General features: G+C 40.2%; 1 pseudogene; it reads left to right on the top strand.

Moving 5' to 3' along the window:
* The first annotated feature begins 311 nt into the window (after window positions 1-311).
* On the top strand, window positions 312-1,722 carry LOC135700906 (uncharacterized; annotated as a pseudogene).
* The last annotated feature ends 11,605 nt before the right edge of the window (window positions 1,723-13,327 follow it).

Genomic DNA, 13,327 nt, shown 5'->3' with positions numbered 1-13,327 from the left:
TAGTACGCAGATCACATGAATTTTGATAAAAATACGTCACAGACGTAGTGTAGCTCGTAAAGTACCTTAAAATGCGTGTTTTCTAGGTAAACCAGTTGATCCCTCCGTTTGCCGAAGATGCCGGCGGACCAGTGTCTGCCCGCTGGGAGAAGTGGCGTGAACATTTTGAAGCATACCTAGCATGGAAGGACGTTGACAATCAGGAGGAAAAATTCAAATCCCTGATGATGTTCGGTGGACCAGACATCCGGAAAGTGGTCAAGCAAGTTCATGTTCACGAATCACACGCTATGGAGAACCGGTACCACATTGCCATGTCAATGTTGGACGATTACTTTGTACCGAGACTCTCGAAAACGTTCGAACGTCAGAAGTTCCGCGAGATGAAACCAGCTGTAGGTGAAAAGTTTGACACTTTTGTCATCAGACTGAAAAAGCAGGCAGCCTACTGTGATTTTGGAGATCAGCTGGAAAGCATGGTAGCTGACCAAATTATTACAACTACAACGGATGTGAGTCTGAAGAGGAAGTGCCTGGAAAAAGACTTTAACTTCAAGGAGATCGTAGCGATCGGTCGTACCCACGAGTCTGTTCAAATACAGATGAGCGATTTGGACAATCGGAACGGAAACTTACAAAAAGTCAGCGCTGTCGAAACGGAGGCCAATGAAGAGTCAATTTTGAAGGTACGCTCCAAACTCGGAGGACCAAGGCGGTTTAGATGTTTCCGATGCAATGGCAGACATGATTCGAAAGATCCATCGTGTCCAGCCAAATCACTCGAATGCAGAAGTTGTGGTCAAGTGGGACACTTTTCCCGCTGCTGTTTTCAAAAAAGGAAGAAGACCAACGGACAACCGTCCCAGTACAATCGTTTCGGAGCTTCCCGTAAACAAAAGCGATTCGTACGAGAAGTATCTGTAGATGGAACCGAGCGCAACTCAGATGTAGTTGATCTTTTCCATCTAGGAGCAGGAAAGAAGCTGGTTCCAGTATCTGTTGGAGGAGTTTGTTTGAAGTTCGTGATTGACACAGGAGCAGACGAAGACGTTTTAAGCGAAGCGGATTGGGCTACGTTGAAACGCGTTGGGTTTGAAGCATACTCTATCAGGAGAGGAAGCAGCAAAGTATTCAATGCTTATGGGATAAATACACCGTTGAAAGTGCTTGGTGAAGTCGACGCAGAAGCTATGATCGACGGTCGGAGTACCGACACTACGTTCTACGTGATCCAGAATGGGAAATGCTCTTCTCTCAGGTGACACAGCAGTCAAACTTGGATTGGTGAAATTTTTGCAAGCAGTGAATGATGAATCGTTCCCACATATGGATGGTAAGCAATAATTTATACAGGTAAATTTAAATAAATCCATTCTAAACTTCACATGTGTACAGGTATTGTTGCTAATATCAAAATCGATAAAACTGTAACTCCAGTCCGCCAAAGCCTTCGTCGCATACCATTTCCTCTTGAAGAATTGACCTTGAAAAAACTTCGGGAGCTAGAGAAGCAGGACATCATTGAACGTGTCAATGAAGCTTCTGAATGGGTCTCTCCAATGTTAGTAAAGCGTAAAAGCTTCGATGAGGTCAGACTTATTGTAGATCTCCGGGAGGCTAACAAAGCAATAGTTAGAGAAGTCCATCCCCTTCCAACACTCGAGCAAATAACGAAGAAAATCGGAGGAAATCAAATTTTCACTAAACTTGACATTCGACAAGCTTTCCATCAAGTTCTTCTTCGAGAAGATTGTCGATACATCACCACCTTCATTTCTCCCCTTGGTTTATTCCGTTATAAAAGGCTCATGTTTGGACATTTTCTGCTGCTCCTGAGTTGTTTCAAAAAGTTATGGAGACGATTTTTGCTGATCTTCCATGGCTTATTATTTTCATCGATGACATTCTGATCCCCGCTAGAAACGAATCTGAGCTTCGTGAAAGAACTTTGATGGTGTATAACAGATTGAAGCAGTACAAGATACAACTGAATGCTGACAAAGTTATCACAGGCGCTAGGGAAATAGACTTCTTGGGTTATCACATTTCTACACAAGGAATTTCAATTTCTCAAGAAAAACTGGAAGCTATCGAAAAATTACAAGTCCCCAAGTCCGCAGAAGCAGTTCGAAGTCTGCTTGGTTTGGTTAATTTCGTTCATCGACATGTTCCAAATATGGCAACCATTACACACCCCCTAAATCAGCTCACAAGGAAAGGCATAAACTTCGAATGGAAACCAGTACACTAACAAGCATTCGAGCAAATTAAGATGATTCTACTTAACAAAAATACCCTTGGATTTTATAATATTGACGATGAAACTTATGTTATTGCCGATGGGAGTCCTGTTGGCCTTGGTGCTGTTTTGGTACAGAAAGGGAAAGATAATCGCAATCGTGTGATCTGTTATGCGTCTAAAACTCTCACTCCGACAGAACAGAAGTATGTGCAGACTGAGCGAGAAGCTTTAGCATTAGTATGGGCTTGTGAAAAGTTTCACTATTATCTTTACGGGAAGTTTTTCCATCTGGTTACGGACCATAAGGCGTTAGTCGTGATTTTTGAAGATCGTCTGAAGCCGTCACCAAGAATTGAACGATGGAAGTTGCGCCTGATGTCCTACGATTTCAAAGTAATGTACCGTCCAGGAAAGAATAACATCGCTGACCCGCTGTCACGACTCTTCCAATCTGTACCAGATAATGGACCTAGCTTTGATGAAGAATCAGAAAGAATCGTACGAATGATAGCTAGTGATGCTTGCCCGTTGGCAATAACCCTTCAGGAAATTGTAACTGCCACAAACTCAGATGAAGAACTGCAAGAACTGATTAAATGGTTACCGTACCCTTCTCGACGTTGGCCTAGAACATTAATGCGTTATGCAAAGATGTCGGGATGCTTCACCAGTGATGGACATTTATTGATGAAAGATCAAAGAATTGTAATTCCTCGAATCCTACAAACCCAAATTTTGAAGCTTGCACACGAACCTAACCTTGGAAGTGCAGCAATGAAACGTCGACTACGATCTAAAGTATGGTGGACTAGGATGGACTCTATGGTAGAGAAATTCGTCCAATCTTGCACAGGATGTACGCTTGTATCAGAACCTGATACACTTCCTATAACAAGAACCGAGATGCCTAACGGACCGTGGAAGAAAATAGCGGTGGATTTCATGGAAATTCCTGGCGGTTACCATTTGCTTGTAGCGACAGACTACTACTCCCGGTACGTTGAAGTTGCTATACTTACTTCAATGACAGCAAAAGTCACAGTCACTAAAATGAGGGAAATTTTTGCAAGGTTCGGCTATCCTATTGAAGTTGTTTGCGATAATGGTCAGCCATTTTCTTCAGTAGAATTCTTGAATTTTTGTCAGACAAATGCAATCTCAATCAAGCATACAGTTCCTTATGCAGCTTTTCAAAATGGATTGGTCGAGAGGCAAAACAGAACTTTATTGAAGACCTTGAAAATAAGCTGTACTATGGGACGTAATTGGCGGTATGATCTACAAGATTTTCTTCACTCTTACCGAGCAACACCTCACAGCATAACAAAGAAATATTCAATAAAAAGCTTTTTCTTCGATTTACCACCACGAAGGTGAATTTTTTTCAACCTTAAATTTACCCTCTTCTTTTAATCCTTCATCATCAAAAAAAAAAACACCATAATTTTTTGTATGCACCACTGTGGTGTAATTTATTGACCAAAAAATTTCATTGAAGTTTGACCCGTCATGCACCTTTGTGGTGCAATTTTCAGGCACCATCTCGAAGGAATTGACGCAATAAACGATTTTCAGTGCCCTTTGAATTATGAAATGAAGTTATTTTACCTTCAAATCAAGTTATCAAGAAATCAAGTTATGTTATGTCATAATTTTATAAATGTGGAAATAAATATCTTATTTATAAAAGGGGGGGGGGGGGTAATTGCCCCACCTTGCCCCACCATGTGCATGCCAGTGTATCTCCGTCGATAATGAGATGCTCTTAACACGATCGAAATACTTGCATGTTTTTTATTCTTTGATTTGTTTTCCGTCGATCTTGTTTTCCGTACTGAGTACCAAAGCTACCGACGCCAGGGAGGCAGTTCTCACACCTGGATCCTACCTTTCGACCCATCAATCAGCTCATAGACCGGGAAACCAACGGCTTTACTCCCCCCCGTGATCAGAGATTGTATGCCTCGGAAAATCCCGGCGGCGCCGACTGGGATTGAACCCAGGCCTTTTGGGGTGAAAGGCAATCACACTTACCACTGCATCATCGGCGCCGCTTTATTTGCATGTTGGCTGCGCTGAAATAATAACCTCATCGCCATCAGTTGGCAGCAAACGCTGTCAAACTGCAATTTGCGTAAAGCCCAATCGTGACTCTTCCATTGTTTGTCTACGTTCGTAGATTCTTGAAAAAAAAGGGAGAAGCATAATGCACTAATTCCTGATGAAAAAGTTTAGAGAAATGATTTTGATGGTTTGGAAAAATGAATACTTTTCATATTGGTGGACTGCAATACTTGTATTTGTTTCTTCATACCGGAAAAAAAAATGATTCGATTTGAGAGCTTCAAATTGGTTTGATTTTGGGGTCTGTCACCCAGCATAAAAGTTTTCAAAAAAGTCTCCAACTTTCTGTGACGTGAGTTAATCCCGACAATTTGCCAATTTGCGTCAGAACTTGTGCAAATCGTTGATAACATCAGGAAAAAGGTACATCGACAGTGCAGCAGCTGAATCGTGCTGAACACGTTTCCGAACTTGGAAAAATCTGTATTTCAAGCAAAAAGTAAAAAGAATCCCACCATTTGTACCTTGCATTTATCCAGGTGCAGGCGCACGTACGCATCTGTCTACCAGAGGCATGCTAGTTCTAGTTCTATCTGCGACGTGCATCAAGACTTGATATTTTATTCAAACTGCACTTTTATCGCTCACGCTTGCATGACAGATTTTTCTACATACAAACTGTTTTTTTGGCTGCTGTTTGAAAAAAGTCCCTGTTGCATCCAAACCTATGCTGGCAGCCAGTTTCGACTTAGATCAGCGGCTGTTTTTAGCAGCGTCGAAAATTCACTTCAAATTGGCCAGAACGAGTTGCATACAAATGTTCCCTGTCCACCAGCAATGACTTCGACTCTAGAACTGCATCCTGCGTTCGGTCGTTTCAAAAGAAGTGCACTGATTTGCGTTTGATTGAGTTCTATAAATGCATATATTTTAGGGGTGGTGAGCGTGAGTTTTGCAAATTCGGCGAAGCCGTTCGAGTACGAACCGGTGGAAATCCATTAATATGATTTATTCAATCGTCGGCGCGCATCATGTCAATCTGATTTTCTCGCGGACTCGCGGTTCTGCACAGCAACAAAAACCAGATTTCTCTTGCCAAGCTATGTGTGCATAATGTTGTGGTAGCGATTGGCCATCAAGTCCAACTGATGGATTTCTGAAGAATATTGAATCCGAATATATTCCACGCCACTGTCCAGTTGATAATGCTTTACCTAAAATGTGGCTTCATATGCGTTGCATGCGATTGGCCACATTTCACATCGTCGAATCGTTGTTATTAAAAAGTGGAAATCCTCCGAAAAGCCAATTATGAACTAAACGTGACGGGAAATCCTGCTCAAAGCTGTTTAAATATTTAGAGGACACGATTGCAAACTCACACCTGTGTGATTTAATTTGTGCGATGAAGTCACCAGAATGAATGCCAGGAATGTCCCATATGCGTGCTGTTTACAAATAGGCCATACGACGTAGTAAATTTGATTTTAAAGTTTAGAACGTCAGTCTTGCGTTCATCGCACACATATCCTTTGGATTCATCAGTTGACGGTGTATTTCATATAGGGTTAATGTCCCTAATGTTGGCCTAAGTAAGGCCATTTGTATTGTCCAGATGACGTATTGTTATAAGAAAAATTGAATAACAGAAGATTTTAATCGATGGGCCTAAACTTGAGTTCCATAGGTCAGTATTTGAGCCATTTCCCCTTTATGTTATAAATGTAGGCTCCAGTGCACCCTTTGCCTCCATACTCAACCTGGACTCCTCTACAATGGCAAACCATCCGCAAATCGGCCACAAAATCGGATGATGGTAGCAGAAGTGATGATTCGCATTTGAATATTATACGTTTTGTCGGATTAAATAGAAGATTACCACAGCTTATGCGAGCAACGCACACACGCACCTGGTCTACTCATCTGGACGGGGCACACCACGCTCTAATGATGATAATAGGTATAAGTGCGGCCGTTCAGATTCACTTTATCTGTGACACACTAATGGCCATGCTCATTATTTTAACCATTATGACCACAGCATCACAGCCAGCGATGGCAACAGTGGATGTTTGAACATTTGAACTTCTCAATACGAGGAATCTATCATGCTACAGTTTATATTTTTGTGTTAAACGATATTGAATTGCTTGGAGGAGTAGCAATTGCTTAGAAGGTGATCTGCACAGCAATAACAGGTGTATTTAGGTGAACGAATGATGCGAAGATTACGGAAACATAAGAAGCTTACAGCAGTATTCTTTTCAAATGGGTGCTGCTTTGATGCTTTTCGAATCGTATTTTTTGTGAGATCGGATCTGCTGTCACGCTGGACATCAATGGACATCAATTGATGTACATTCTGGAAAAACATATCACTTTCTTCGAGGGTGTTGCAATTTCAAATCCTTGTGCGGAAGCCAACAGGGGACTAAAACTTGTTTACGATTTTAAATTCACTTCCAGTTGATGAAAATAACATTTGAAAACGTGAGTGGTTTGTGGTATGAAGGGATATTAATTACAGTCTATTCTCTTTTATTCGAATTTTCGGCAACCATCGAGCTAGGGAGGTAAATGTTATAAAATGTTTAAGTGCAATGTGATTGAAGTAGTCTTCATTTTCATCTAACTAAGGAAAACATTGAATCATATACCGTAGGCCTATCATATAATGCTCACTAGCTCGATATTATATACAGGGTGCGTGACGATTTTTTGCAGTAAATGGCATATTTGAGAAAAAATACACCAGTTAGTTATTCTTGCAATGAATTTTGTGCGATTTATTTTCTTTCGCAACATTTGGAAGTTGTAAGTAAATTTATTCAAAAAAATTGCCTTCCCTTTCGACGACTGTAGTTAGACGCTTCCGGAAACTGCAGTATGCACGTTTTAAAATGTTTCGATTCATAGATGTCATCACTGCCTTGATTTTAGCTTTTAGCGACTTAAGTGTGGTGTGAGGGGTTCTATTGGTATCCCGTTGGACGACGCCCTATACAAAATAATCCAACGGATTGATATCGGGACTGCTTGGGGGCCAAATTTCTTCCTCCCAAATTTACGAAATATTTTCCGTAAGCCATTTCTGTGCTTTATTAGCAGTATGAGCAGGTGCTCCGTCTTATCACTTTCCCAAGCCTTTTTTAATACTACACTGTTCTTTCAGACACATTTACCGACCGAATTATTTCTTTCATGCATACTCCGTCGCGCAACAAAACGACAACGGCTGACAGATTGCTCTCTTGTTTCGACATCTTTACGTTTACTCAACATTGTTTGTTTAAATCTTACACCTAACAGTATAAGCTATCCAGTGCTGTCAAATATATCTAAATCATGATGCACAAGCATGAGAAATTACTATTTGAAATTTACTGCAAAAATTCGTCACGCACCCTGTATATACAATAACGAGGTTGTGAGAAACATATGGTACCTACACAGTTTAAAAAAGTAGTGTAAATTTCTGTTCAATATGATGCACATAAAAGGAGCGTCACATATCATATAAGCTTTCATTATAAACCGTGTAAAGTTCTGAGGCTTTTCAAGAAATGTTGCAAATATTGTATACAAAAGCCCATCTTTGTAAACAACATTGGTTACAAGTTGCTCGTTTGCGTGAAATGAAACACAAGTTTACGTGAATGAATATTTACATCACAATTAAAATTCTGAATTTTTTGCTGTGTAGGGTAACCAGATGAAGGAAGCTTCCAATGAATCTACAAGTCCTGGAACATGAACTTATATTTGCTTTATGGTCGAGACTCAGAAACCTATATATCTATACCTAAAGATTACTCGAAAAGTGCACTCAAATAAGTTGTAATCTTTGATTCGTGACACCAAATAACTTGAAATTTTCAAAGAAGATTTTTTGGAGAGTACTGAATATGTAAAAACTATGTCAAGCTTGATACTTACTTTACCAATCAGGCTAAGGCCTTGTTGTCCTCTGCTGTCCGAAGAAGTCGTCTCCACTCTACTCGATCCATGGCCACACTTAGCCAGCCTCGTAATCTGCGAAGGGTTAACCTATCGCAGCCCGGGAAGCCAAGCGATTTGCATTTCCATGTTCCGAGTTTCCAATCGTAGTGCTTATTTCGTCGCGTAGGTCTGTGTCGATTGTTCCGATCCGTATTTCTTTCTTCAGTATTTGCAACTTTGTTTTTTTTCCAGGGTGGCTTGTTGGGCCTGTCTCGCCGGGGGACCATCGTGCACAGCTCTGTTTAGAGTCCCACGCTGGCACTAGGACGGTGATCAGCCGCTCCTAACATGGAGAACAGACGCCGTTTTGAGCCGCACCTCCATGGTGAACAGACGCTCAGGTTTGGTGAAGCATTTCCTCTATCACCGTGCTATGGTTACCGCGCCAGTGTTCGCGTCGCACCTCTTCACTTTGCTATTGCCGGACTGGCAACATTGCCCAGGCTACGCCACCCAGCTATGTCCATGTTTCAGCTGGTAGTCTTTTGTTATCATATGACTCGGGAGGCGTGAAGTAGGAACTTGTAAGGACCAAGCTAGGTATTCCGCTCCTTCCAGGTTGTCAACTCACCATTTTGTAGTCAAATGTCAATCTTGATCGTGAGCATGATTGACCGCCCGTGAATGCTACTCCATATTGCAATTATCAGTTGTAATTGCACAGAGAACTTATAGCTTATAGCTTAAAGCTTGGGACTTGTGTTCACCCTCAGTGTGCAAATACTGGTCATCTAATGTATTTTATATAATACGAGTGGTGGTCCCAAGCGGCACCAGTGGTGTAGTGGTAAGCGTGATTACATCTCACCCCAGCAGGCCTGGGTTCAATTCCAGTCGGCGCCGCCAGGATGTGGTGAGTCATAACATCTCTGATCACGCCTTCCTTCGGAACGGAAGTAAAGCCGTTGGTCCCCGGTTCATAAGTTGATGGGTCGATAGATTGGGTCCAGGTGTGGGAGCTGCCTCCTTGGCGTCGGTAGAATTGGTGCATAATGACTGCTACACACCTGAATTCCAGAAAAAGACTGAATCTTAAACAAAAAGGTTTCAAATGAATTTGTTCCATATCATGCACACAGAAATGGACACCGTCTTGAATCGTTACTTCACTGGATTTTTTCGGGATGGCACAAACATTTATGAACACTAATAATGAAATATAATAACGTAGATAAAATAAAAAGACCTTACCATTTGACAGCGTTGTGAACCTGTGCTGATTTCAAAGATTTTTTTTTTGTTTATTAATTTATTTGATAAGGCTCAACCGAATTAACTTTACAGAGCCGAGGATTCTTGGTATCTATACAATACATCTTAAAACTATAGTCAAAAGGTACAACACAATAAACACTTTATCTTCCGCTATCCAAAAAGCCTCCTCAATCAGAACTGGAGCCGCTTCCAGTAGTTTCATTGTATGGCAAATTGTTGTACGCCAACGAGGGTCAGAGCGCGTCCATTGCAACAATGGACGCAAAACGTGGTCAGCACTCACACACTCATCACGAAACGGTTGCTTTCCAAAGTCGACGACGCATCGACCGAAAGAACTGCTGATGAAGAACAATGAGGAGGACCACACAATGGTTGCTGCCGAGAAAACAGACGATCGCGTAGCACACATCGAGAGTGGCCTGCTTTTGTCGACAGCCGAGTGAACACTGATTGATTTCAAAGATAACATCGCGAAAGATTTTTTAGAGAACATTTTGTTCACCCGACTGTAACTTGAGTATAGCACCAATAGGCTCTTTGAAGGGAATTCAAATGAAACTCTAACGATAATTTTTTAGACAATTTCAATGGAATTCGGACCAAAATTTCCTAAATAAATTCTGAGTTCCAAATTCCAGCAGAATTCTGTTAAGAATTTTTAACAAAACTGTACCGACATTTTGACGAGAACAGAATGATTTTTTGTAAATTCTGAACACTGAATTGGGATGAGTTGTCCATGGGGTTTCTGATAAAAATCCAAAGATAAATTCTGATAAGAAATCATAGCAAACCGGAATCCGAGGATAGTTCCAAAAGAATTCTTCGGGGAATTCAAATTTTGAGGATAAAAGGACGAACCAGCGTTTTGGAAAAATATAAAAAAAAATTAAATCTCACCAAAGAGCAAGATCACGTTTGATTATCGAAGACAAATATCAATAAGTAAACAACTGTGATTGCAAGCTGTGATATCACAGCCTGAAATATTAAGCTAACAAAACCCGCCAGCAGCAAATTTCACCAAACTGTGATGAAATTGAGTTTCATGATTTTTGTTTTACACCCAACGTAACCGAAACTTCTATAACGGCTGGCAGCAGTAGTTTCGTGTCTGCCAACGGTGAATACAAAAAAAAAAAACGATGTGCAACGGAATCATTTTTTCGTCGATTCACCTCTCAGCATCATCTTTACATCTAAGTAATATGCTCATTTTATAGTTTCTATTTATTTAACCACATAAACAATAAAACAACAAATCGAATCTATCAATTGAAAATCAAAATAACAAATAACGACTGAACCGAATAGTCAACAGCATTTGTGAGGACATTCGCAGCCAATGTTGCTCCAGCTTGATTGTCGAGAAGCACCACTCAACTGAAACTTGCGTAGCTGATGCGGACAATACAATCATTGATAGTGCATACAATTCTTCTTCTTTTTTGCATTCCAAGCAACCTAGTGTTCTAGATGCATTTTTATAGTTATTAATTCTGAGGTTTAGATGCCAGTCCCACTAACATTTTGAGAATTTTCGCAACTTAAAATCACATGCTGTTCTTTCCATAAAATAAACATAACGTATATAGTGTAAAATTAATTATAACTATGGAAACAAGTAAGCAGGTGCTGAAAACATTTAGAATAATACTTGGCTATCTGAGGCCCCTGTAGTCACTGTGTCCCAACTGGTATCGCATAAGAATGTTATATGTTTGCCTCCGTAAATCGATGTTCCTACGTACCTCGATGGTTGTATATGTCATTAAAATAAGTATATCCATTCACACAAGAAATATATAGTGAATTTCAAATAAGTCTGACCAAAATACAAATACGACCTATAAAGAGCTTTCTTATATAAATAAGCATTCTTACAGAAATCACCTCCATCAAGAAATTGTGCGAACAATACAACACAAAACTTTTTTTTTAGTTGCAATTTGCTTTGAGAATTTTTGGATGGAAATGGCTGCCATACGACGTAGTTCACGAATCACTACACTAAATATGCTTCTGCTGAAACATATATTTTTTTATAATTTAACAGTCTTACTTACCAACGATTACTTACTTACGATTGTTTGGTTTATTTCCTTTAAATTCCGTTATAAATGCTTATCTATTGACAGATACGCGTATTTCGTCTACTACTTGCGCGAGATGTTTTTAAAGTGGGCAGGAACTCACGGTCTCCCAGTGTTGGTGAGTTCTTTGCCGTTAATGTTCACGAAAAGTTCACTATTTTGCCATACAGAAATTCAAAACAAAATTTTTTATCTGCGGATTTGGACTGTTTTTGACCTGTTTCGTACGACTGGAAGCTGTATGCTGGTCACAAATGCCGTGCCCAACTGATTTCCTACGCAATTAATCAATCTTTGATGTGAATTTCGCTAATAAACACGAGGAGCATTTCTTATAGCAAACTTGCCATAACAAAATGGGCATGGTTCATTTAAGTAAACAAACTAACACTTCTTCCGACTGTGGCACCTCTCTTACTCGCCTGGCTACTTGGGGACTTCATCAGTACCAAGTACTCAACACCACCGTTGTTGAGTACTTGGCACTGAGGAAGTCTGCAAGTAGTAGACGAAATACGCGTATCTGTCAAAAGATAAGCATTTATAACGGAATTTGAAGGAAATAAACCAACCCACTCAAAGCTCTTCACAAAGGGATTCCGTTAAGAGGTTCGACAAATTTAAAGGATATCTGAATAGGTAACGCTACTGAATCACCACTAAAATATTTCGCGTTCGTCCCACACACCACACGTTTACTCGAAAACAAAATGTTGAAAAAGAAACCAGCATCTGCGCTTGGGTGCAAACATTGATGTTCGAGCGCTGAAGAAAACGAAGTGCGCGCATGAACTTTAAACATACGCTCGGGCTCATGTTCGTTTGGCTGGGTGCATGCGTGAGCACAGAATGAATGTTCTTGTGAGTACGAAAACCTATTTGCTCACAAGCGCGATGCTGCACCTTGAAGACTGGCTACGACAAAAAATCTGTGGATAGTTTTCCGAAACAATCCTAAGGAATCTGCGAAGTAATTTTAGGAGAATGCTAGGGGAATGCTGAGGAGCATTTCTTGGAAATTTTCAGGAAAATGTCAACGAATAGTTGAGAGCATCCTGGAACATTTTGTGGTGGATTCCAAGCGCTTTTTGAAAGATTACTTAAAGAATACTGTGGAAAATTGCTTGGAAATATATAAAAGAATTCCTAGGCAATTCTATGGAGGATTGTTTGGAAATTCTTCGAAGAATTATTTTTCTGAAGGTAATACTAAGTGATTTCCCAGGGGGCGACTCTATCTGCGATGCAGAAAAGGTTTTGTTTTGCTGTGGTTAGTTGCGCACACGTTGCGTAGATAGAAAGAAGATTGATGACTCTCTGATGACTCTGATTCTGAACATTTCCTGCAAATAGATGATGCGCGAAGCAAGTAGATGCGAAAAATGATTTTTCGAAGATTTATTCGCTAGCGTGAGATTTTCCGAGTATCTAGAATTGAGATTTAAATGTGTCACTTGGTGAATCTGAGGAATAGTCCAAATAAATTAAAGAGAATAATGGACTTAATTTTAAGCAAATTCTAGCAAAAATGATTATTAATTGGAAAAGCAGTGTAGAGTGAATTGAGTGAATTCCATGAGTTTTCTGGAGAGAATTACTGAAGAAGTATGGAGAGAAGAGAATACCAAGGGGGACCTCAAGATTATTCTTGTGAAATTTCAGTAGCAACTGTGGGACGAGAGAAGCATTCTTGAGATAAATACAAACAGAA

Source organism: Ochlerotatus camptorhynchus, unplaced genomic scaffold (assembly GCF_037179485.1).
Source record: "Ochlerotatus camptorhynchus isolate MF236.1 unplaced genomic scaffold, CSIRO-AGI_Acam_v1.1 ptg000014l, whole genome shotgun sequence".
Taxonomy (NCBI): domain Eukaryota; kingdom Metazoa; phylum Arthropoda; class Insecta; order Diptera; family Culicidae; genus Ochlerotatus; species Ochlerotatus camptorhynchus.
Note: the sequence above shows the minus strand (reverse complement) of the source record. Positions and strands in the feature narration are given on the sequence as shown.